At 35.3% G+C, this 25,241-nt stretch overlaps 1 long non-coding RNA gene across 1 annotated transcript in view; it reads left to right on the plus strand.

Moving 5' to 3' along the window:
* LOC116560603 overlaps positions 1-19,206 on the plus strand; it is a 20,956-nt gene extending 1,750 nt beyond the window's left edge. The window contains exons 2-3 of the long non-coding RNA XR_004273041.1: positions 674-676; positions 19,094-19,206. This is a non-coding gene — a long non-coding RNA (uncharacterized LOC116560603). The remainder of the gene's footprint in view (positions 1-673; positions 677-19,093) is intronic.
* Positions 19,207-25,241: the final 6,035 nt, after the last annotated feature.

Genomic DNA, 25,241 nt, shown 5'->3' on the forward strand with positions numbered 1-25,241 from the left:
CTCTTCCTAACCATGAACATGGAATGTTTCTCCATCTGTTTGTGTCCTCTCTTATTTCTTTGAGCAGTGGTTTGTAATTCTCCTTGAAGAGGTCCTTTACGTTTCTTGTTAGTTGTATTCCTAAGTATTTTATTCTCTTTGTAGCAATTGTGAATGGCAGTTTGTTCTTGATTTGGCTCTCTTTAAGTCTGTTATTGGTGTATAGGAATGCTTGTGATTTTTGCACATTGATTTTATATCCTGAGACTTTTCTGAAGTTGCTTATCAGTTTCAGGAGATTTTAGGCTGAGACGATGGGGTCTTCTAGATATACAATCATGTCATCTGCAAATAGAGACAATTTGACTTCCTCCTTTCCTATTTGAATACCCTTTCTTTCTTTTTCTTGCTTGATTGCTCTGGCTAGAACTTCCAATACTATATTGAATAGGAGTGGTGAGAGAGAGCATCCTTGTCTAGTGGCAGATTTCAAAGGGAATGTTTCCAGTTTTTGCCCATTCAGTATGATATTGGCTGTTGGTTTGTCGTAAATTGACAGAACGTATCTCAAAATAATAAAAGCTATTTATGAAAGCTGAATTTCAAGGGAGTTACCATCATTCCCTACTAAGAATGTGGTTTATGGTGAATGCTGCTTTCTTTCTGAAAGTCTTGAATTGTATATATCAGGCAGAGGGTGCCTCCATGACAATCCTTAATGGTATACAACATTTTACATGTGCTGTCATTTGCTGCTAAGTGAGTACTATGTTATCCCAGTAGGAGAGGACTCTTGCAAGTTTGCACCTTATTTTCTCTGGACTTTGTCCCACATACGTTTTCCCTTTGCTGATTTTTCTTTGTATTCTTTCTCTGTAATAAATGATGGCCATGAGTATGGCTATATGTTAAGTTCTGTGGGTTCTAGTGAATATTAAAGCTGGGGACCCCAAAGCTAAGACTCCATACCTTACCACCAGTTTATAAGAAATATGCAGAATAGAGAAACATGTAAATAATACTACAGGGATGCAATCAGCAGAATCCAGAATGTGAAAAGCTCTATATCTCTTATTAAATATGTAATGATAAAATATAACAATGTCTGAGATTAGTTTTAATGTAATATAGCAAAGGTGGTAGAATGGAGAAGAGAGTAGAATTATAGAGGAAACAAGATTGGTTATGAATTGACATTTGTTAAAATTTAGTAATGAGTTTACATAAATTTATTGTACTTTATAATAAATTTTAATGATATTTATTTTGTAAGATAATTTAAATTAAAGTTGAATTTAATAATTTTTAAATTAAATAAAAATTTGAAACTATACTTTGCTAATGTTTTAAAGGATTTTTGCATATATGTTCACATGAGGTTTTCTTTAATTTCCTTTATCATTGACTGCTTTTAAAATTAATGTTTTCTTTATATTTTTTCTATGCTAAATTTGTTTTCTTTATATTTTCTCTATGCACTAAGAAAAATATATATTAAAAGAAAAATTTGTTTCATGAAGATAAAAATAATCCACAAATAATTTAAGCCAATTAAATAGACAATTCTTTAACAGTTGTTTTCATTTTTAATTTCTGGTTTACCTTGATACTTCTTTGTAATTATGTAATAATGGTTTATTTTTTACAGAGAATATCCATTTCAGAAAATTCTGATTTTAGGAAAATATACAATAGTCTCATATAATTAAGATATTTTTGAGTGTGAATGTGAATATATATATACATATATTTGTAAATATAAATATTAATTATATTATAACATAGTATTATTGATGATTATATATTTACATCATAAAACTTGTTCATTTATTCTAGCATTCTGAGACCAATTTTGCTGTTGTTCCTCTGATATGAGTCTAGCCTTACACTAAACATTATATATTTACATCATAAATAGTATTACATTATAAAAATATGTACATTCTGTGTATATAAATATAAATGTATACATACATTTTACATACCCTTTGTCATTTGTAATAATTCCATCTTCCTTCTCACCCTCAAATAAACCTAAGATTCTGGACCTTAGCTAAAGAGGGTGGAATATAGCATTATATGAAAAAAAGTAGGTTAAGGGGGAAACTGAAATTGAAATACGTCTATACCAAGGGGTCAATGGAATTCTTTTATAGTGAAGCTGAAAGACCTCAGCATATGGACAGAAAACATGTTTGAAGCTATAAGGTGGACAATGGGGCTACCAAATCAAAGCAAGGGTGCTCCAAAGGCAGAATAAGAGAAGAGATTTCTTAAGCTGCTTAAGTGTAGCCTCAGCTGACCCCAATAAAAGAAATCAGCTCAAGGCTTTTGTTTCTGTGATTTCCTCGGTTTTTCTGGTTTATTTTTGATTTGACATTTACTATTTCCTTTCTCTTCATTTCCTTAGAACTTCTTGAAGTACTGTTTCTAAATTCTTGAAATAAAGTTTAATTCTTTTAATTTTCATTCCCTTTCTTTAATAAAAGTTGTGTATGAGATGTGAATTTACTTTCGATGCAGCTTTAGCTCCACTCCAAAAGCTTAGATATATAAATAATCCTAACTTCATAATTCTTCTAAATTGTTATTTTTAAAAATTGAAAGTATGAATAACATAATAACTAAATTTATAATTAATTTTCTCCTTGATTTGCAGTTAGGCAAATACATTTAAATTTTCAAATGTTTGATTTCGAAAACCATTTTTAAACTTTATTTGAATTAAAAAAAAAACCTTGACTTCTTCAAATGGAAGATGAAAATTTTATGTGTTGCTTTGTCTGCCTTGTTAGTTCCCAATACATTATCCATCCCCTCTTTGTCATTCTCATCTTTGTCATTTTGATCCCTTCTTTTTCTTTTTAACAAGTATTTCTTTATAATGTTTGTCTCTTATGTTCTATTTTTAGGTCTATTTATCACAATTATTTATGCTAGCATTTCCCAATTGGTGACTCCTCAAAACACTGTTTTATAATACATTAATAAGTGTTCTGAAAAGAAAAAATATTTGACGGTAAGGCAAGCCTTGCAACGAGGCTTGCTGAAGTAAGTGCAATATACTGATAACCTTATTTTAAGAGAGATTTTAAAGAGAATAATATAATCATAAATATTGTGGCTTGTCTTCAGGAAGTTGCATTATGCAAACTTTTCAAAATCATTTGACTATGGAGTTGATTTGTCCTAGAACATTTTTTAACATTCCATGAAGTTGATGTTTTCGTAACAGAACAACACTGTTTTGGGCTTATCTCTAGATCTTTAACTAATATAAATTCTCACTGCCAGTCAAATCTCCAATTTCTTTCTCGTTATCCAGTTTTTAGTTTTGATTAATCTCCTGGTAACTTGGAGCAAATTTTTATTTTTGTTTATATCAAAAAGTACAAAATGATATATTCTCTGATGCATCGATAATCTTAAAATGGCATTCACATAATACAACAGCTTGCTTGGGTATAAAAATCTTTGAGTCATAACTGTTTTCTTTCAAGGTACTACAAATGTTCATTTCCTTCTAGCATTCTGAGACCAATTTAGCTGTTGTTCCTCTGATATGAGTCTAGCCTTACACTAAAGAATTAAGCATTTCACTGGAATATGTTTTGATAAGTATCTGTTTTTTTCCTGAGTCATGGCGAGCCTCCTCCATGTCTAGATACAATATTTTTTGGATGAGAGATGCTTTCTTCTGCACCTCGATTACTTAACTCTGAAGTTCCTCTTATTCTTATTATTTATAGTTTGTATGTTTATTCTTTTTCCATAGCAATTTTTCTTTCTTTCACGATTTACACGGCTTTATCCTTTTCTTCAGCATACGAAAGTTACTTTTTTTTTTTTAATGTCTGTTCTACATACTAATTCAATTTTTTTGCAGTCTCAGGTTGGCTATTCTAATGCTTCTAAGATTTAACTACCACAGTTTTATTTTGGGGAAATTGCTTCCTATAATAATTTTTCTCTTCTTGTTTTAATCTTTGCTTATTATTTAATCTTATCTCATGTATAATTTATCTCAGTATGGCAGGCCCTACTTGTATAGAGATAATGTTCTTTTACATACTGGGACACTTTTTCCCTTCTTTTTTGTTAATTTTAAGTCTTGTATTTGTTGTCTTCTGGCTCACCCTTGAATGAAGAAATGTTTTTGCTCCCTGTTGTGAAACATTCAGAATAGGTTTCTAACTCCCTTTTAATCTTTTCCTGGTTAAATTAGTCCTGATCCTTCAAATATTTTTATTTGTTTAATAAAAAGCTGATTATAGAATTTTAGAGCAGAAAATAACTATACAAATCATCTAGCCCAGGTCTCCTTCTTCTATAGATAAGTTCCTGATGTTCAGGAAGAATAATTGCTTAAGTACTTGCTCCAACCTTAGTACTGATAAACACTAGAATGTAGGTCAGTTACCTTTGTACTGTATCAACTGCCTCATGCAAGATTTTTTTGTTTTCTTATATTTTATTTTCTTGATTTATTAAAAAGCTTTAGAAACTGAGATTGAGAAAGAAAAATAGCCCCCCTCCAAAGGTGATTAAATTAGAACTGAATATTGAAAACCACCCTAGTAAATTGTTGGCTTACATTTCTGATGTGTTATTAAAAAAAGAACACAAGCTATATGAGATTACCTATCTTAACATAATACCATTTATATCAGCGAACAAACTGAGGATTTAACTTATTTATCTAGGATGAATATGTAAAAGCTTCCCCATATAGACTCTGAATGCCAAATATAGACACCTAAATAACTCCTCTCAAACCCAGCACTTCTACTAGGCCCTCTCCTGCTGATCAATCACATGCCTATCCTTCTCACTAAATCTTCACTACTATTGGGTTCATTACTAACCATTTTATTGGGATAAGTAAAAAGTTAGTGAGTGAATCTTTTGGGTCACTTTTTATTAGTCAGTATACATTTAATATTTCCATAGTTTCCTGGAAGATTTTTGTCCCTGAAAAATTTCCATAAACTAGTAACTCTCTCTTAAAAATAATTTTAGAAAATTGATAACTATTGTTATTTTATTATTTTGTATCTGTTTTTACAATGTTATGTTTCCAGAATTATTTAACCTTCATTTATTTGCCTTATTTTTTTCTGAAAAGCTTTTGTACATATATTTAATACTTTTTATAATTATTTGATGAGATAATGGAGTAAGCAATTTCCAAAATTCCTTGTCAGTTGTCTCCATGAAAGAACCATAAATAATATTATTGTTTATAGGAGAAAATTTTTATTTTGGAACTGGACATATGCTAAGTGAAACAAACTGGAAGGCAGTCCTTAGGGGGCATAAACTCAAAAACATAACAACTTATTACCTATATACTTACTTCCTTTTTACCTGTCTCATGATACTGAGCAAATTATGTAGCTGGTCATGCAGGTAAGCTAAGTTGGTCAAAGTGACCACAATGTGACTACTAGCTTGTTTGCTCTTTGCCCTTGATCCTGTGTTCCTCAGCTGCAAGCAAACCCACTGTGTGCAAATCACCCATTTGGTTCATCACAATGTCCATGGTCCTTGGGAGGCAAGGGGAACCCACAGTACAATGATGACACACTTTCTGTTTGCTGAGTATGAGTAATAAACCGTCTTGCTCTGGTGTAGTAAGTCTTGTTGTCTACTTCTGACATCTATGAAGTGATAGCATGTTCACTCCTTGCCAAACTTTGTGAGGTTGGAGTTGTTCCCTGATAGAGATGTTAAAGCCTCTAAATGTAGGTTCGTTATTTTAACTTGAAATAACTTGAAAATACTTAAAAAGGAGTGATAGATTGCAGGCCTTGGTGAGATATAAAGGACTGTGTAATAATAGTGCATACATCTAAATATACTTTTCATCAATTAAATTAATGAATTCATTCATGTATACTATATAAGGGAATGGCCAGTGAAGCCTGGTTGGTCACAATGCTGACAGGGCCTCTATGTTTTATCACCTCGGTCTGGAGTCTGGACCTCAACCTTGGAATCTCATGACATGAATGCTGTCATATGCTTAAAGTGAGGTAGCCTCTCATGGACGAAGTTAGGCTAATAAAGGTCATGTCTAAATCAAAGATGCAGTTTACTAATTTATAATGAGAGATACTCTTTCTAGAGAAAATAATGGAAGTATTTGCTAAGTAGGGAAAGCTCCCTCTCCCTTATCGAGAAGTCTGAGAAGCAAATTCATAATCAAAAGACTGCTCTGTAAGATCAGAACAGAGGTGAGACTCAGGGTAGTAAGTGAGGCTTGATGGAGCAGCCCTGTCTTACTTCTCTGGTGCTGCTGCAGTTACCCTGCTTCCTATCCATTATTGACTGGCACATCACCAACTTTCAAATTTCTGGTTCCTATTCTACACTTTTACTGCCTTCTGTGCCTGTTTGCCCGATACATTGTTTTTCTTGAATGTGTTATTATAACAGATTTCGCTATTTTCCCATGAAAGTATTTTTTGAAAGAGCCTGACCAGAAGAATATCTCAAGGTCTCACCCTTAGCTCTGGAAGTTTTCAGGCTCTTTAAGATGACTTTGTAAATACTCAATCTAATATTCATTTATTTATTTTATTGTATGATGATCAGTTTTCACGGTATCCTAATGTTAAATAATACAGTTTATACCTATGATTAAGTATAGGCATAATGTCCCAATTTAATGTTAGGTACATGTGTTTTCAATCACATATAAATGGTTGAAAGTTCATTTATGCATTAAACAAATATGTGTTTTGCATCTACTATGTGATCAATGCTTTTGTAAGTGCTGGTGATATAGTGATTAGATGGTCAAGCTTTCTACCTTAATGTAACACCTCACATTATAGTGACAGTTATTTGTTTGTTTGTCTTTGAGATGGAGTTGCATTCTGTCACCTAGGCCAGAATGTAGTGGTGTGGTATCAGCTCACTGCAACCTCCACCTCACAGTTTAAATGATTCTCCTGCTTCAGCCTCCTGAGTAGCTGGGAGCACAGGTGCATGCCACCATGCCTGGCTAATTTTTGTATTTTTAATAGAGATGGAATTTCACCATGTTGGCCAGGCTGGTCTCCAATCCCTGACCTCAGGTGATCTGCCCACCTTGGCCTCCCACAGTGTGGGGATTACAGGTGTGAGCCACCGTGCCTGGCCTATAGTGACAGTTAACAAGTATGAACATGCATTTGGTGCTGGAACAACACAGTATGAGTCCATATATACACAGATTTTTTCCATAAAAATTGCTCTGAGTGTGCCTTCCTTTCCTGTCTCCCCTTCTACCTCCTCCATCTCTTCCACCTCCACCATTCTTGAGACAGCAAGATCAACCCCTCCTCTTCCTACTTCTTTTCAGCCTACTCAATGTGAAGATGATAAGGATGAAGACCTTTATGATGATCCATGTTCACTTAATGAATAGTAAATATATTTTCTCTACCTTATGGTTTTCCTAATAATATTTTTCTTTTCTCTAGTTTACTTTATTGTAAGAATATAGTGTATGATACATATAAAATATGAAATCTGTTTTAGTTGACTGCTTATGTTATCGGGCTTCCAATCAACAGTGGGCTATTAGTTTCTAAGTTTTGAGGGAGTCAAAAGTTATATGTGAATTTTCAACTGTGTGGAGGTTTGGCTCTCTAACCCTCATCTTGAGGCTCAATCATATATTTATAGGATAATTTCAGATAGTAATAAGCTTAGGAAGAAAAACAAAGCCAAGTAAAAACTGAAGGAAGACAGGGATGGCTACTTTAGATGGTATCATGACAGTTTAAATGATTCTCGGAGCACCCAAGGCTGTAGGGACTGTCATTAAACAAACAGATGTATTTGTAAATTCTTTTATATTCAATTTGATCATAAAAACATTGCAATAACTGTAATGTAAATATGCAACATAGTCAACAAATCTTGTATTCACTTATCTTTGTGATGCAGACATTACTATTGATTGGTTATAAAAAGAAAATATAAAAATTTTAATTCAAGGCAGTCAACACGTAAATACTTTGAAGACACTGTTAATGGGACTGATATTTGAATGTGTGATTAAATGGAGTGGATGCTATAGAAATTCAGATAATGTTCAGAAATTCTCAAACTTCAGTTAGCATATTGGTCTTTTGTTCTTTCACAATCCACAAAAAGCATGCAGCATACGGTAATGTGTCAAGAAATTTTTAAAAAATCCTATTTATGTGTCTAAGTTCACATAAGATGTATCTCCCTTTGCGTATTATATAATAATGCTAAAATATGAGGTCATTTAAGGATTTGCAAAACATGGTAAAAGAAATATATTTGCAGTTTTTACATTAGGATACAATTATGCTTTGGAAAAGTACTATTGCCTAAATACATCTTGAAAATATGCTTTTGAGAGGGAATGAATAGCACACAAATTCTGATTTCTTTTAAGTCATCTTGAAAAACAGACCACAGACACATGAGCTGAGCTTTAATAAAATGCTAATTAGGAGCGCATGCTACATTTGAATGGTGGCTATATAATAACATGTACAGAAATAGCAGTAGAGGACTGGTGTTTAGCTTTGGGGAATTAGCTATGACATCTAGGTGCTAGTCCTTTGATGGCATGACTCTAAAACCTCTAGTGCTGCCAGGGATTTTGAGATTATCTATTCAAACTCTCAATTTGCAGATGAAGAACTAAGGTTTAGCATGGATAAATGACTTGCTCAAATCCCTTGGTGAGCTGGCCATTACTGGTGAGTTGGTGCCACACCTTTTGTCCCATGCTGCCTCTCCTCCCCACCCATTTGCTTTTCTACCATTTTGAACTTCACAGCACAAGGGCTTAGAAATAAAGTTAAATTCACAAGTGTAAATTATCCTTTCGTTTGCTAGCTCCTCCAGTGAAATTCTTTGCAGAAGAGAAGGATGACAGTAAAATGAAAAATGAGGATTAGGAATTTTATTTATCCATCTTTTTCTTACATTTCTACCATAAGAAATTTTAAAAATTCATAAGCATGAATAAGATAGTATCAGACATAGAGATTGGAAGTACCGCATGTTCTTACTTATAGGTTGGAGCTAAACATGAGTACACATGGGCTCAAAGAGGGAAACAACAGACACAGGAGCCTGCTTGAGGGTGGAGGGTGGGAGGAGGGAGTGGCTCAAAAAACTACCTGTGGAGTATTATGCTTATTACCTAGGTGACTAAATAATCTGTACACCAAACTTCTATGACACACAATTTACCTATATAACAAACTTGCACATGTACCCCTGAGCCTAAAATAAAAGTTAACAAAAATAAAATGGAGGTTGGGAGGAGAGGATTGGGGCAGAATTGGTCAGAAAAGGAAGAAAAGGTAAAAGGGATCTGCTGGACCCTGAGGTTGATCATAGTTCTAGCTCACTAATTCTCTCTCTGGAGAGAATTTTCTTTTCTGAATATGAAAAGGAAAATATTAACCATTTTGGGCCCTCCTTTCCTTATCCATGGGATGAAGAGGGTTGACTAGTTAACTTCTCCTTTCTAGTCTTACTAATCAAGGACTGGGTATGTACTCAGCCTTCTGGAAATGTTATTGGAAAATACAAAGTATACTATTTCTTTGTTTGTTTGTTTTTTGAGACAATGTCTCACTCTGTTGCCCAGGCTGGAGTGCGGTGGCATGATCATGCTTAATGCAGCCTCAAACTCTTGGGCTCAAATGATCCTCCCACCTCAGCTTCCCAAGTAGCTGACATGCCCAGATAATTTGTGTATGTTTTGTAGAGACAGGATTTTGCCATGTTGCCCAGGCTGGCCTCCAACTTCTGTGCTCAAGCAATCCTCCTGCCTCAGCCTCCCAAACTGCTGGGATTAGAGGCCTGGGCCACTGCTCCTGGCCCACACATAATTCTTGACTGATCCATCAATATCCTCTATGTACAACTGGCAAGTGTTGATGTCTATGTCCAAGTAGAGATAAAGCTATCTTTGCTGGTCAGTTAATAAGTCAGTTAATTTGGAATTATAGCCAACTATTGATTAATCAGAGTAACAAGTTGGGGGGGGGCAGGTACAGTGGGAGACAGCATAGATGACCACAAATCCCGTGTGAAACAAGCCCTTGTTTTCACAGATCAGTACAGCATGGTGGTTAGTAGCATGTGGTTAGTCTTGTGTTTAAACCCCAAATCTACGCTTCCTAGCTGTGTGACTCTTGTCAATGCCCATAAGGGCTTACATTATAGATTTGTTTGTTCGTTTGTTTACTATATCTGTGACTTAATGTCCTGCCTCATCCTTCTGTTCTCACTTTTTTTCAAGCATAAAGTCCTGCTTTCTCTACCGTGGTCAGGCTAAGTACGCTTTTATCTCGGGGACTTTGAGTAGGCTGTCTCTGACTGCACAGCTCTTCCTCTTTCCCTGGAAAGAGGAATTAATTGCATGAAGCATCACTCTTCTCTTCCCTTTTTTCTTCTTATGTCACCTTTTTAGAGAAACCACCCTGGCTATGCTAATGATAATGATAGAAATCCAACTCTTTGTATTCTTACCTTACTTAATGTTTCTTTATAGTTACTTCCTGAGATGTTATTAATATATATGTGTTTTTGCTTGTTGTCTTTTGTCTATTCACATAAGGAAGTAAACTCTTTGGTGATGTCCTTGTGTCTGTTTTTTCCATTGCCATATTACCAGGGTCTAAAACAATGCCTGGCACATAGTAACTGCTCAGTACATATTTGTTGAATAAATGCATGCTAATATCCAGTGGAAGAGCTGCTAACAGACGTGGTTACATGTTGCTGCTCTGGGAAGAAAGGCTGATGATAATGGAGGAGGGCAGGGCCCTTACTTCCCATCTATTAAGTTTGTTTTTACCCTGTGCATATTACACTTGTTACAAATTATTTTGAAGAGGTTATGACTGGATCCTGGTCTAAAATATGCCACCACACTATGCACATTTAATCCGTATTTAATTTTATTTCTTCCACTTCAATCTGCTTTGCTTCTGATCATAAATGGAAATGAGCCAGCAGAAAGGAGATGGCATCTATCCACGCTGTATCTGCGTGGGAGTTCACTGTTCTGGAACCTGAATGCCGTGAACTCTCACTAATGACCAAAGATATGAACCTAGGAAAATACTTGTATATGAACTAATTGAAATGATACACATTAAAAGAGCTGCTAATGTGAATGTGAATGCAAATACAAGTAGATACAATCAGTTTAAGTGAATGCAGTAGACCATTCATGTGGCCAACAATTTCTCAAGCCCCACTAACTTCAAATATTTTCTGTATCTGGCTAGCTTTATTTATGTCTCTTCAGCAGTTTGCCTTAGTGTGGAAGACTGCATTAGAAGAAAAGACTGATGGCATGGTGAGGAACACTGGAGGTGAGGGTTGGAGTATAACATGTGACAAATTCACTCCTCCCTGGTTGTTATCTCTGGCAGGTGTTTTGTCTTCCAACATGAAGCATGTAAAAAATATTCAGATCTCCACTCTTTTTAGTTGTATGATATTAGAGATATGAAAAACAGACAACCCAATTAAAGAACACCTTTACACAAGGGCACGGAAGCATTTATATCAGTGAAAAAGAGAAAATGCCTTTGCTTTTCTCCCCGCAGCTCCCGTCATCCCCCAAACGCACACAGCTCTCCCTCATACATCTAATTCACACACACACACACCCTTGCACACACACCCGGATTTCTCACCCCAGGGCTCTGATGATCAATGCTCAGTCTCGGCCTTGCTCCTGCTGAAGTCACAAGTGAGTTCTAACAAACCCCCCTCTAAGGCTTCCTCCTATTGCCTGCTCTTCAGGACATGAGGAACACATCCACCGAAAACCATGTTTTCTTTGCATCCTAACTGAAACAGCATTAAAGGGGGAAATGGGAATTCAGCGCTGCCAGCCACAGTATCTCTCCTATCAGTTCACCAATAAGGCCTGGTAGGGACCTGCCGAGCCTCTGGATAAATTGTATTTTCCAAGGGTTAATTAAGCTGTCTTGAGCTTCTGCATGAAGAGGAACAAACTGGCACTTGCAGCGCTTTCTGAAACCTGCTGTCGACATTACAGTCCCTGCTGCTTTTAGCTGTATCGATCCGATGCCTGACCTGTGAAATCCTTGATGGCTGCTAACACTAGAAGCTTACTGGAGCTTTCCAAGGGAGCTTCGGGACAGCTTGTGTAGTCAGGTACAATTACCTATCCCTCCAGGAGAGCCAATTAGTTCACAAAGAGCTGGAGCAGAACAAATGTTTTGTATGTGATTTAGAATCCTAAAAAAGAAAAGGAAAAAAAAGAGAAAAAAAGGCTTTGTTCTGTCTGATTCTTTTGTTCCTAATTTTATGATTATTGTTCAATTCACAGTGGTCCTCACATTTCCTCACATGTTTCTGAAAGAATGATAAGAACGTGATAAACCAGATTTACAGTCTTCTCTCTTTAAACTATGAAAATTGCCTTGTGCTATTTAAGATCCAGTTTCTGGACTAATTGTATGAACTCAAAGATAGAAAACCCAAGTTTGTTCTACTTTCTGCATTTCAGAAACTTTTTCTCTAAATGATACGATAAATTTTAGTCACAGTGAAGTGCTCCTAAAAAATAGGCTGAATGGCAATGACTCCTGCTTCTTAGTTTTGCAGGTAGAATGTAAGAATAAGAGATTCCTAGACAGAAATATGCTACACATGTCCAGGCCTATATTAACATTAGCACGATTGGTTTTCAAGTACAGCTAAACTTTACAGACTGTCAACTAATACTGTGGTGGCCTTTGAATACAAATGATGACACAACTGATCTATCTACCTCTGTATGCCCTGAGTCTAAGACTGCTTCCTCTGTAATAAATATCAGTGTTACTGAGATATTCACACTCCCTTGACCATTTTCCTTTGTGACCAATGATATTAATTTATGCACTAGCTACAGGATGTGGTCTGTTCATTGAATACATTAAAAATTTTATTCTGAAAACTATCTAAATCATGCAGGGATCAATAATTAGCCCTTAAAACATAATGTACCAGTAGAATTAACTGCAAATGAAATTTAATGTAGTCTAATATCAAATAAGCATCAAAATAAGGGAAAAATAAAAATCAGTTATTTTTAATAATAGAAAATAAAAAAACATGGTTTCAAATCTTTCGGTAAATACAATCACATATATGTGATATATATGACACATATGACACACATATGATATATATGTGTGTATATATACACACATACATTCATACATACATATATACATATAACTGTGTGGTAGCTATCAAATCAACTGGGACCAGATGCTTTGGTTCCAGCTCAGAAGAAGCTCATGTAGATATTTGATTTCTTTTTCTGAAAAGAAGTGCAATTAAGCTGATAAAAAGGTTTCATTTTATTTTACAAATAAGTAATCTAAGTAAAAGTAGTCTCTTGGCCTAAATTAGAGTCACAAGTTCAAAGACATTAAAAATAAAACATAATATCAGTCAGTTGTATTTTACTTGGTAGCTCCTCTTAGCAAAATCTGATTTTATTAATTTTTACTAAAATGATCATTGTACAAGGAGAAGTGAGGGCCTAATATGGACCTGAAGTAGGGGGACTAGAGGCCTCCGTACATGGGAGTAGAGGGAAGGAACCCAGATGTATGTTAATGTCTGAGTGCCTGAGATCCTCCTGTGTCCTGAGAAGGCCTGATGTTTTTCTCATGGACACAGTCAGCATCAGTTTTTGTTGGTCTATTTGTAAAATGGATGGGGAATTTGGCAGCAATGATAGTTTACTGTTTCAAATGCTTTCCTCTCTTTGTTATTAATGTCAAGTGGTGTTGAGAAGGCTCCAGCTAGGGTGTTAGAAATGAGTTGATAACAGTTTCAGTACTGGAGAGTCTTGGGGTACACAATTTGGAACTAGAAAAAAATGACACTGCATGAGTCAGAGCTAAATTCACTATTTCAATTGGTAAGAGGCAAACAGATGGTTCATTCCATTTGTGGTCAACCATATATGTATGCTTTTGTCGGTTAGAAAATAAATGTTTTGAAAATGAGATCAAAACCATAAGATTTTGATTCCTCTAGAGTCCTCACTTTATTGCAAGATCACCGATCATAGTCTTATCCAATCTAGGTGATTTTTAGATGTTTCAAGTCATGCTCTGAGAAAGCATGGAATAGGTAATGCAAATTCTTCACTGTCACTAAAAAAGCAATCTAATGTTGGTGTCAGTAGTATGATCCTGAAATATGAGCTACCTGTTACTTATTTATTTTTCAAAATGTATCTTTTTACAATTGAAAATTAAAGTACCAGTGAAAATTATTTGAAAGTTAGTAAGAATTTAGTAAACTCTTCCTCAATATATATATATAGGCCTTCTGAACAGACTGTAGCTTTTGTTCTACTTCAATTATTAAAGACTATCATCAAAAGTGAACCTGGAACCTACAGATATGAATTAAAGATCATCAATAAAGCTTCCTATTTTTTTCTCACCTCCTCTATTGAGTCTTGTAGTAAGAGGGAGAATAACTTCCTAAGGATTCAAGTTGAAAGCTTTCAATCTAGTTAGCAGTGTAAAGTACATGACTATCCGATTTTACAACTTGTAAGGGGACTTAGAGCTGGGTGCTGAAGATACACAGTACAAATAAGATCCCAAACTACATTTGCATGCTTGAAATATCCATGTCCATGATACTTAACACAATGGCAGACATTTAAAAACTGTGTTTTAATAAGGAATTAGCAAATTGGTGAAACCTGGAGACTGTTCTGATAGCTTCATTTCTAAAATATCAAGAATATTCTCATTGAAAAATTGCGGCTGATATTGATAAAATGCCTGCTTTCTTCTCCAAATAAGGCATAAATAATCCATGCTTTTGTCCTCTGAGATATGCCTGTAATTAGAATTAAGTATGATTCTTAATACAAAGAGCTAAAGAAGAGAAATAATGGATTCCCCAAACTTGATATATGTAGTGTTCAAATGAGAAAGTGAAGCAAGTATCAAATCCAAACACAGAAAAAGATCAGAGAATTAAAGAATCAGATAGAGGGGAGAGTGCTTATACAAGTCTAAATGTTTACTGCTTCGTGGTCCATTAGCACATTCTGAAAGAAGGCTTAGTTAAAAATGAATGAATACTATTATTTTATTTTATATTTTATAGTATTTTACAGATGAGTTCTCACTCTGTTACTCAGACTGGAATGCAGTCACATGGTCATAGGTCACTGCAGCCTCTAATTTCTGGGCTCAAGCAATCCTCCTGCCTCAGCCTCCTTAGTAGCTAGTACTACAGGCATGGATCACCATGCCCAGTGAATTTTTAAATTTTTTCTTCTGTAGAGGCAGAGCCTTGCTATGTTGCCCAGGCTGGTTTTGAATTCCTGGTCTCAAGCAATTCTCCATTCTTGGCCTTCCAAAGTGGAATTAACCATCTCACCTGGCCTAAATACTATTTTTAATGCTGCAGGGTGCTAGTTTCTTTTATAAATCTATTGTCATACACTGAACATATTTGAATGTATTTATTATTAACAGTAAAAATAGGACACTTTTAGTTTCAAGTTTATTCCCACATTAATCCAAATGCATGTCTCTAGAAAACTTTCTTTGCTTGTAGCCCTTATTTATAACATCTAATGCAATCTTCCAATTGTGGAAAACTCACCAAAAGGATATTTGTCCTTGTACCCAAAATAAAGTTTTTACTTTTTGCTAAATTATGATCATAATATTTCTAATGTGCAAAACTTCTCATTGCTAATTTCTCATTGTAAACATTTAAAAAAATTTAATTAAATTTTATTTTAAATTCCAGGATACATGTGCAGGATGTGTATGTTTTTTCTATAGGTATATGTGTGTGGTGGTGGTTTCCTGAACCTACCAACCCATAACCTGGATATTAAGCCCCATTTTTTTTGAATAGGGAAGACATTCTTTCATAATTTGTAGTCTAGTATTCTGTGGGAAAATTAACTGTTGTATTTTGCTGTACCTCTGGTTCTTCAGCACTATTAGATTTTGTTGTCAATTAGATTCCATCTGCATTATATCTTCCAGAATTCAACAAACCTGATGACAATATTTTGTAATGTTTTCTAATATAACTCCTGATTTATTCTCATTTTTATATTTTGCTATCATTATCAGTGGGATTTAGGGAGTTGGTAGAGACACATTTGTGTGTTTGCATATATTTAGATATATGTGTTTGCTTATATTTACAGACATTTTACATTTGCAATATCTTTATATTCTGAAATTATTTACAGGCCTCTTATAATATACGTCATTGTTTTTCATGTGGTCAAAGATTGTATTATGTGATATTTAAGACTCTATAATGGTATTAAATATAATCTTGTTCAAATAATATTAATTAAAGTTTATTCGGTGCAGGGGACAATGTTGAGACAATGCTCTTCATTTCTTTCCTCATATTTTTTTCTATCCTATTCTAGGCCATAAGATGTTCTTCACCAGTCCTTAAGGCTATCTCTTTTACCCCATGACCCCAGTTTTGGTAAATATAGACATTTTAAAAATAGTTCACCATATCTATGCTTTATACTTAATTGGGGGAAAAGATCAGGTTAATTTAACATCTCTAATAGTCCACATAATTTCCAGACATTAACAATGCATGGTTTCTTTTTTTCTGTGAAATTCTATTTTTCCATGTTGCTGACTTCTGTGTAAAAATTGGTGGTACTCTCAATAGGCCATTGAGGCCATTTTCTCCCCAACTAGGAATGATAAATTCACCCTTACATAATGAGAATTATATTTGAAGTTCCATCAGGTTCATTATGTTAAAATGTATAGGTGGGCCTGGGTGTATGCAGACTATGATTAGGAAATTGATCCCATAATCTAGTATCATCATTGACATCATCATATAGCAACACTCTGAACTCAGTAACACTATGTACAAAGACAAGATAAACCTCATACTTTTAGTGTATTTACTTTTAGGAACTTTTTTTATTTCCTAAAAGCTGTACCATAGCTTAAGAAAAAAACTTATTACATATTGAAGATTCAACTTTTGCAGTATGTAAAAAGAAAACATTACATTGGTAGGAGTCCAGAAACAATGCGTTGAATTGAGTCTGGTGCTAAATTAGAATGGTTTTGAGGAGGTCAGTTAGCCTATCTGGACCTTTGTTTCCTCATATTTAAACTGAAGGGATTGGATAAGGTGATATTTACTTCTCCTTGCATATAATTTCCACTGTATGGAACTCAGTGGAATCAAATCCATAAGGAGCTCTGTGGGTTACTTTCTTCAGTGGCTTAAGATTTCTAGATGATTTGGGTAAAGCTATGTATTGCATAATACTTCCTTTCTTGTGTTGAAAATCCCACTAAAAGCAGGTCTATGAGCCAAAGCTTTCAAATTAGGAAGGAGCAAATAAAAGATGGCAGAAATATAAATAGGTAGAGTCAAATGGTAAATTTACCAAGGAGCTAGAGTGTTGTAAACACTGAAACAAGCGCTGGAATGTGGGGATGACATGGTGGTGAGATGGGGGAGGCATTCAATTTTTTGGAAGAACCTTTTTACTTATGAAAAATACAATGCACAAAGGATGGAATATAGAGTCAGAAGAACGTTTTTTCCCCTCTCTTCATTCTGGGCCTCTTAGTGGAACTGCCTTCCTCTGGAAGCATGGCCATCAACATGTTCCTCTTCATAGCCCACTTAAAAAAAATCTATAAATTACAATTATATTTAACCTTCCTACAACACAGAAATAGTGTAAAAACAACTAAACAACTGTATGTAAAAGATGATTACAGGAACTATAATAATTACCTTAATATGCAGAAATGTGTTTGAGTGTATAACTGCAGTTCTGATGTTTTTTTCATAATTTAATAACAATTACCAAATTTTATGGGATACATGCAAGGTGACTTTCATTTTTTTCATTACTGGAACTACCTAGTTCATTCATAGGCTAACGAATCAAAAGAAAAATGCCCTATCAATGGTTAGAGTTTGTATTACAGACATGAAACAATGAGCAAAATGGAGGCAAATCCATCCTAAAGATATGTTATGACAAATGCCCAGAATGAGCCTATATAGGAAAAAAGTGCATTACAATCAAGATGAAAGTAGTCAGCATCAATTTCAACAAATTCAACAAAAGATAGGAGAAAAAGTGATCTCTGTTTCTCCTTTATAATCAGGTCAAAGCTGGCAACAGAGATGGGAAAATGAATATGCAGTACTATTAGTTTCTGGATCATCACCTTCCCAAAGTTTTGAAAAAAGGAATATTCTGCTCCCTTGTCTCCTCTTCACCTTTTTGTCTTTAAGGTTTCTAAACTCTGAGCTGCTTGGATACAATTTGCATAAAGTTATCATGGCCACACATCACCCTGTCCTTGGGAAATGTAACAGATATACATCATCCCATGACATCTGACAAGAAACTCAGAAAATGAAGTTGTTGAAGGTATCATCGACTTCTAAGTCAAGTCCCAAATTGTCAGAAAAAGTGAGGGTGGCACATCCACAGTCAAATCCATGGCAGACTTTAGGCTTTAGTGGAGCTGGTTCTGGCTTTCATCCAGAAGTCTTGGGTTTGGGTTTCAATTAACAATGCAATATTTAACATCACTCAATTGTTTTTTCAATTTTAGTTTTCTCATCTGTAGAAAAAATTAACATCTGGGCTCTCCATCTCCTTAGGTTATTTTGAGAAGCAAATGAGACAATGAATATGAGAATATGTACACAAATGTCACTTTAATTCACTTTTATGTATGTATCTTTGCTTTATAAACAATATTTCTTCCAGGCAAGGATATGTATGTTAAGGATATATACCTAGTAAAATTCCTGACACAGAGTATTTGTTAAATGTTTGTTGAATCTGAGTGCACCTGAAGCAACTTGGATAAACCAGAATTTGGGAGAAATAACAATAAGGTGAACCAAAATGTTAATTCCCTTTTTCATTTTTGTTATCTCCTTTCTTTCTTCTCTTTCATTTCTCTTGAGATCTCTAAAAATGTGGAAAATTTACTTTTCAAAGGGAGACACATTGCATTTCCCCTCCCTTACTGGTATTATCAATTTCTCTCTGCCTTTATTCAAGCATACCTTGGAGGTATTATGGGTTTGTTTCCAGACCGCCAAAATAAAGTGAGTCACACTAATTTTTGGTTTCCCAGTGCATATAAAGGTTATGTTTACATTGTACTGTGTCTATTAAGTGTGCAATAGAATTATGTCTCTCTCTCTTGCTATATATATATATATATATATATATATACAAATTAAAAATATATATATATAAGATATATATATATATGTAGGCATATATATATATATATATATATATCTTAATTTAAAAATACTTGCTGAGTGTAGTGCCTCATACCAGTAACCCCAGCTACTCAGGAGGCTGAGGCAGGAGGATCTCTTGAGGCTGGGAGCTCAACACCAGCCTGAGCAACATAGTGACATCTCATATTTATTAAAAAAAAAGTAGAAAGAAAAAAATTACCCAGGCATGGTGGTATGCCTCTATAGTTTTAACTACTTGGGAGGCTGATGTGGGAGAATTGCTTGAGTCCAGTAGTTTGAGGCTGCCATGAGCTATGATTGCCCCACTGCACGCCAGCCTGGGCAACAGAGAGAGACCACAACTTAGAAAAAATGCTTTGTTGCTTTAAAATGGTAACAATCCTCTGAGCCTTTAGGAAGTCATAATTGTTTTGCTGGTAGAGTGTCTTGCCTCAATGTGCATGATTGCTGATGATGACGGTGATAGTGCTGAAAATTATGTGGCAATTTCTTCAAATAAGACAATAAAGTTTGCAGCATCAATTGACTCTTCCTTTCATGAAAGATTTCATGAAAGATTTCCTTTCATGAAGCAGTTTGATAGCATTCTACCTCTGATAGAACTTCTTTCAAAATTGGAGTAAATCCTTGCAAACCCTGCTGCTGCTTTATAAACTAAGTTTATGTGATATTCTAAATCCTTTGTTGTCATTTCAGCAATATTCAGTATCCTCACTAGGATTAGATTCTATCTCAAGAAATCACTTTCTTTGCTCATCTACATGAATCAACTCTTCATTTGTTCAAGTTTTATCATGAGATTGCAGCAATTCAGTCAAATCTTCAGGTTCCACTTTTAATTCCAGTTCCCTTGCTATTTCCACCACACCTGCAATTACTTCCTCACTGAAGTCTTAATCACCTCAAAGTCATTAATGAGGATTGGATCAACTTTTTCTAAAACTCCTGTTAATCTTGATATTTTGACCTCTTCCCATGAATCACCAATGTTCTTAATGGCATCTAGAATAGTGAATCCTTTACAGAGATTTTAAATTTATTTTTCCCAGATTCATCAGAAGAATCACCATTTATGACAGCTATAGATTTACAAAATGTATTTCTTAAATAATGAATTGAAATTTGAAATTACTCCTTGATCCATGAGCAGCAGAATGAATGTTGTGTTAGCAGGCATGAAAACATTAATCTCCTTGTATGTCTCCATCAAGTTCTTGGGTGACAAAATGCATTGTCAACGAGCAGTAATATTTTGAAGGAATCTTTTTCTCTAAGCAGTGGGTCTCAACAGTGGACTTAAAATGTTCAGTGGACCACATTTAAAGAGTTGAGCTGATGTCCAGACTGTTGTTCCATTTATAGAGTACAGACAAAGTATATTCACCATAATTCTTAAGGGCCCCAGGATTTGCTGAATGGTAAATGAGCATTGTCTCTGACTTAAATTACAGGTATTGATTGACTGACGACCTATGTAACTTACGACCATTCGACTTTACAACCACATCACTAGCCACGACTGCTCCACGTCTGGCAGCAAACGTTGCCCAGCTGGGCGTACGACAGTGCAGACCAGCTTCCGGCAGCACTACCATCTCCGCGTGCACCATTTCAACTGTTATCCCAGACTCGGTACAGCAATTTGTGTTTTGTGTCTTGGACATTTTTCATCAAACCCCTCCCAAGATGTCTACCAAGAGGAAATTGTCTTTGTCTATGCCTCAGCCTGCTAAGAAGGAAAGAAAGGCCATTGATCTCCACGTGAAAATGAAGGTAGGTAATTAAGCAGTACGAAGGAGGAAAGAAAGTGAATGTGATCGTACGTGATACGAAGTTATCACACTCGACTGTGTTGACGATTTTGAAAGATAAAGAAAGAATTCTTGAAGCTGTGAAAGGTTCTGCAACCATGCAATCAACAGTTACAACAAAGCAACAAAGCGGGCCCATCCACAAAATGGAGAAATTGCTATATATTTGGATGGAAGATCAAATTCAAAAACGGACACCGTTAAGTCTTTTTACTGTGCAGATGAAGGCAAGAAGTCTATTTCAGTTCTGAAGGAGCATGCTGGAGAAGATTACAGTCAAGAATTTGTAGCAAACACTGGCTGGTTCCAGAGATTCAAGAAAAGATTCCAAATCCATAGTGTTTGAGTGACTGGAGAAGCAGCAAGTGCGGATGAGGAAGGAGCATGTAAGTTTGTTGATAATCTGGATGAATTAATTACAGTTGAGGGATATCTAGCAGGACACATTTTCAATGTTGATAAAACTGGATTATTTTGGAAACGGATGCCAGCACGCACTTATATTCACAAAGAGACCAAAAGCATGCCGGGATTTAAAGCATTTAAGGATAGGCTAACTCTGCTGCTTGGCGGGAACATCGCAGTGTTTAAGCTGAAGCCGTTCTTTTTTTTTGAGACAGAGTTTTGCTCTTGTTACCCAGGCTGGAGTGCAATGGCACGATCTCGGCTCACCTCAACCTCCGCCTGCCGGGTTCAGGCAATTCTCCTGCCTCAGCCTCCTGAAAGCCGTTCTTAATTTATCACTCGGACAACCCGCGGACGTTTAAGAACGTTAACAAGCACACACTGCCCATCTACTTTCATTCTCAACATAAAGCATGGATGACACAAGGATTGTTTGAAGACTGGTTTATGAACTGTTTTATTCCTCAAGTTTGAGAATATTGTCTGGAGAAAGATATTCCTTTCAAGATTTTATTGCTACTTGATAATGCGCCTGGACACCCACCACATCTAGGCAATCTCCATCCAGATGTAAAATTTGTTTTTCTTCCGCCAAACACGACTCCACTCATCCAGCCTATGGACCAAGGTTCGATTGCTACATTAAAGGCCAACTATCTCCGAACCACCTTCGCTCAAGCAATATCCGCTATAGATGCTGACTCAGAACTAACATTGCAAGATTTTGGGAATCACTATAACATTTTGATGTGTATCAAGAATATCACTACCGCCTGGGAGGCTGTGACGACAAAGTGCATGAATGGCATCTGGAAAAATTGTGTTAAGCGTTATGTTAATGATTTTGACGGATTTGACAGTGAACATGAACTTGAAATGATTCGGGAAAAAATAGTAAAACTCGCTAAATACCTTTCTTTGGAATGTGAAATGGAAGATGTCGAAAGGTTGCTAGACAAAGAATCCAGAGAACTTACAAATGAAGAGCTAATCGAACTGGAAGAAGAAAAAGTGGCGGAATAAGAAAGAACAGAAGCAGAGAAACAGTAGGAGGAGCCAGAAAGAAAGTTCACCACTAAGGGATTATCAGACGGCTTATCTTTGCTGAATAAACTTCTTATACATTTCAAAGCAATGGACCCAAACATCGAACGATTTGCAAGGATTGAACGGATGACGCACGATGTGTTTCGTCCGTATTGTGAAATTTATGAAGAAAAAAAGAAACATACAATTCAGGCAAAGCTCACCATGTTTATGAAAAAACCAACTCTGGTAACCCCAACTACTGCCTCAGATGACGACATCAACGATCCGCAGCCAAGCACCAGCGGCAATAAAATGTTTCGTACATGTTTATATATTTTGATATGTTTTGCAATTGGGAAAATGTTACCTATGGTATTTTTTGCACCTGTATTTTGTATTTTTGTATGCACCTGTATTTTGTAATTTTGTATGTTTTGCAAATATTAAACCAGTTGTACTGGTAATGCAGTGTTTACTTAAACCTGACGAATGTAAAAATAAGAAACAAAATGGTGCAGAGATGATAAAAATGGCATAAAATGAACAAAGAAAATTATGATATATAACAATAATGAAAGAAAATTATGATAAAATATGACTTAAAGATTTTTATAACAACTTTTCACAGTACTGTACATATAGCCTACTCAACTTACAACCAAATCGTGTTACGATCGGTCTGTTGGAGCCAATCGTGGTCGTAAGTCGAGCATTAGCTGTATCAGCTGTGTTAGTCCATAACCAGAGTCATCTTGTACTTTGAAGTTTTGAAGCCAGGAATTGACCCCTTCTCTTTAGCTATGGAAGTCCTAGATGACATCATTTTTCAATAGAAGGCTATTTTATCTACATGAAAATTTATTGTTTAGTGTAGCAGCCTATAGCAATAATGTTAGCTTTATCTGGATAATTTGCTATAGCTTCCACATCAGCACTTGCTACTTCACCTAGCACTTTTATGTTATAGAGAAGGCTTCTTTACTTAAATCTCATGAACTAACCTGTTGTAGCTTCAGATGTTTCTTCTACAGCTTCCTTACCTCTCTCAACATTCATAGAATTCAAGAGTGTTCAGGTCTTGCTCTTGATTAGGCTTTGGTAAGGGAATGCTGTGTTTGGTTTGGTTTTCTATCCAGACCACTCAAACTTTCTTATCAGCAATAAGGCTGTTTCACATGCTTATCACTTGTATGTTCACTAGAATCGCACTTTTAATTTATTTCAAGGACTTTTTCTTTGCATTAACTTCTTGGCTAACTGGTACAAGAGGCCTCACTTTGAATCTGTCTAGGCTTTTGACATGCCTTCCTTATTAAGCTTAATCATCTCTAGTTTTTGATTTAAAGTGACAGACATATAACTCTTCCTTTCACTTGAATGCTTAGAGGCCATTGTAGGGTTAATAGTTGGCATAATTTCAATATTGTTGTGTCTCGGGGAACAGAGACGTCCAAGGAGGGAGAGAGACATAGGAGAATGGCCAGTTGGTGGAGCAGTAAGAACACACACAACATTTATTAATTAAGTTTGCCATCTTATATAGGCGTGGTTCATGTTGTCCCAAAACAGCTACAATAATGACATAAAAGATTGCTGATCACAGATTCACCATAACAAACATAATGATAATAAAAGTTTGAACTATTGTGACAATCAACAAAATGTGATACAGAGAGTAAGCACATACTGTTGGAAAAATGGCCCTGATAGACTTTCTTGATGCAGGGTTGCCACAACGCTTCAATTTGTAAAAAACATAATATCTGCAAAGCATAATAAAATGAAGTGCAATAAAACAGGACATGCCTGAATTTAACTTTTAAGCATTATCAGAATCCTGTTTCTGCAGAAAATTGTTGTTGATTCTACAATTTTTCGTGCTATTTTCAAATCTTTTCTTCTTATGAAATTTCAATTTGTTGATTGTGTTGTTTAAATCAACTGCATCTATTCCTGCCACTCTCCCACCCCTGTTCCCAACTTAATGTTTTGTCATTTTACTTCCATAATTTTACTCTACTAAAACTATTCTCAATAGGTCACCAATGGATTCCTTCTAGATAAATTCACAGCCTTTTTTCTAGCTTCGCGTTAGTGGCACTTTGCACTGCATTTTACTTCATCAGGTTTCCTTTCTTCCTTGCTACCCTTTTTCACTTAACTTCAATGATACCATAATTTCTTGCTTCTCAGGCCTTTTAAAATATTCATTTTGTTTCTCTTTTTCATGTTCTCTCTGCCTTCTTTTCCCATTAATGGCTATTTTTTGGGGGCTCAACTATGCTTTCTCCTATTTCTCTCCGATCCTCACCTTACCAAGAAAGCTTATTTGGGCTTCATTATTACCAGTACACAGATGGTATCCAAATCTTCCTTCTCTCTAAGAATGTTTCTTATTCTGATCAATGTGTCACTTGAATTTTTTTTTTACCAGCATTTAAAACCCACAAGTTAAGATATTTTATTCATTTGAAAGACATAACTAGAGGCCTTTCCAAATCTTTCTCTCTAAGAATGTTTCTTATTCTGATCAATGTGTCAATTAAATTTTTTTTTTACCAGCATTTAAAACCCACGAGTTAAGATATTTTATTCATTGGAAAGGCATAACTAGAGGCCATCTAAGGACCAGAAACAAGAAAAGCTTCTTTGCATTAACTGTCATTATCAGGAACTAAATGTACATGCCTG

The sequence above is a fragment of the Sapajus apella genome, unplaced genomic scaffold (assembly GCF_009761245.1).
Source record: "Sapajus apella isolate SASKATOON/1434 unplaced genomic scaffold, GSC_monkey_1.0 scaffold26, whole genome shotgun sequence".
NCBI classification, from domain to species: Eukaryota; Metazoa; Chordata; class Mammalia; order Primates; family Cebidae; genus Sapajus; species Sapajus apella.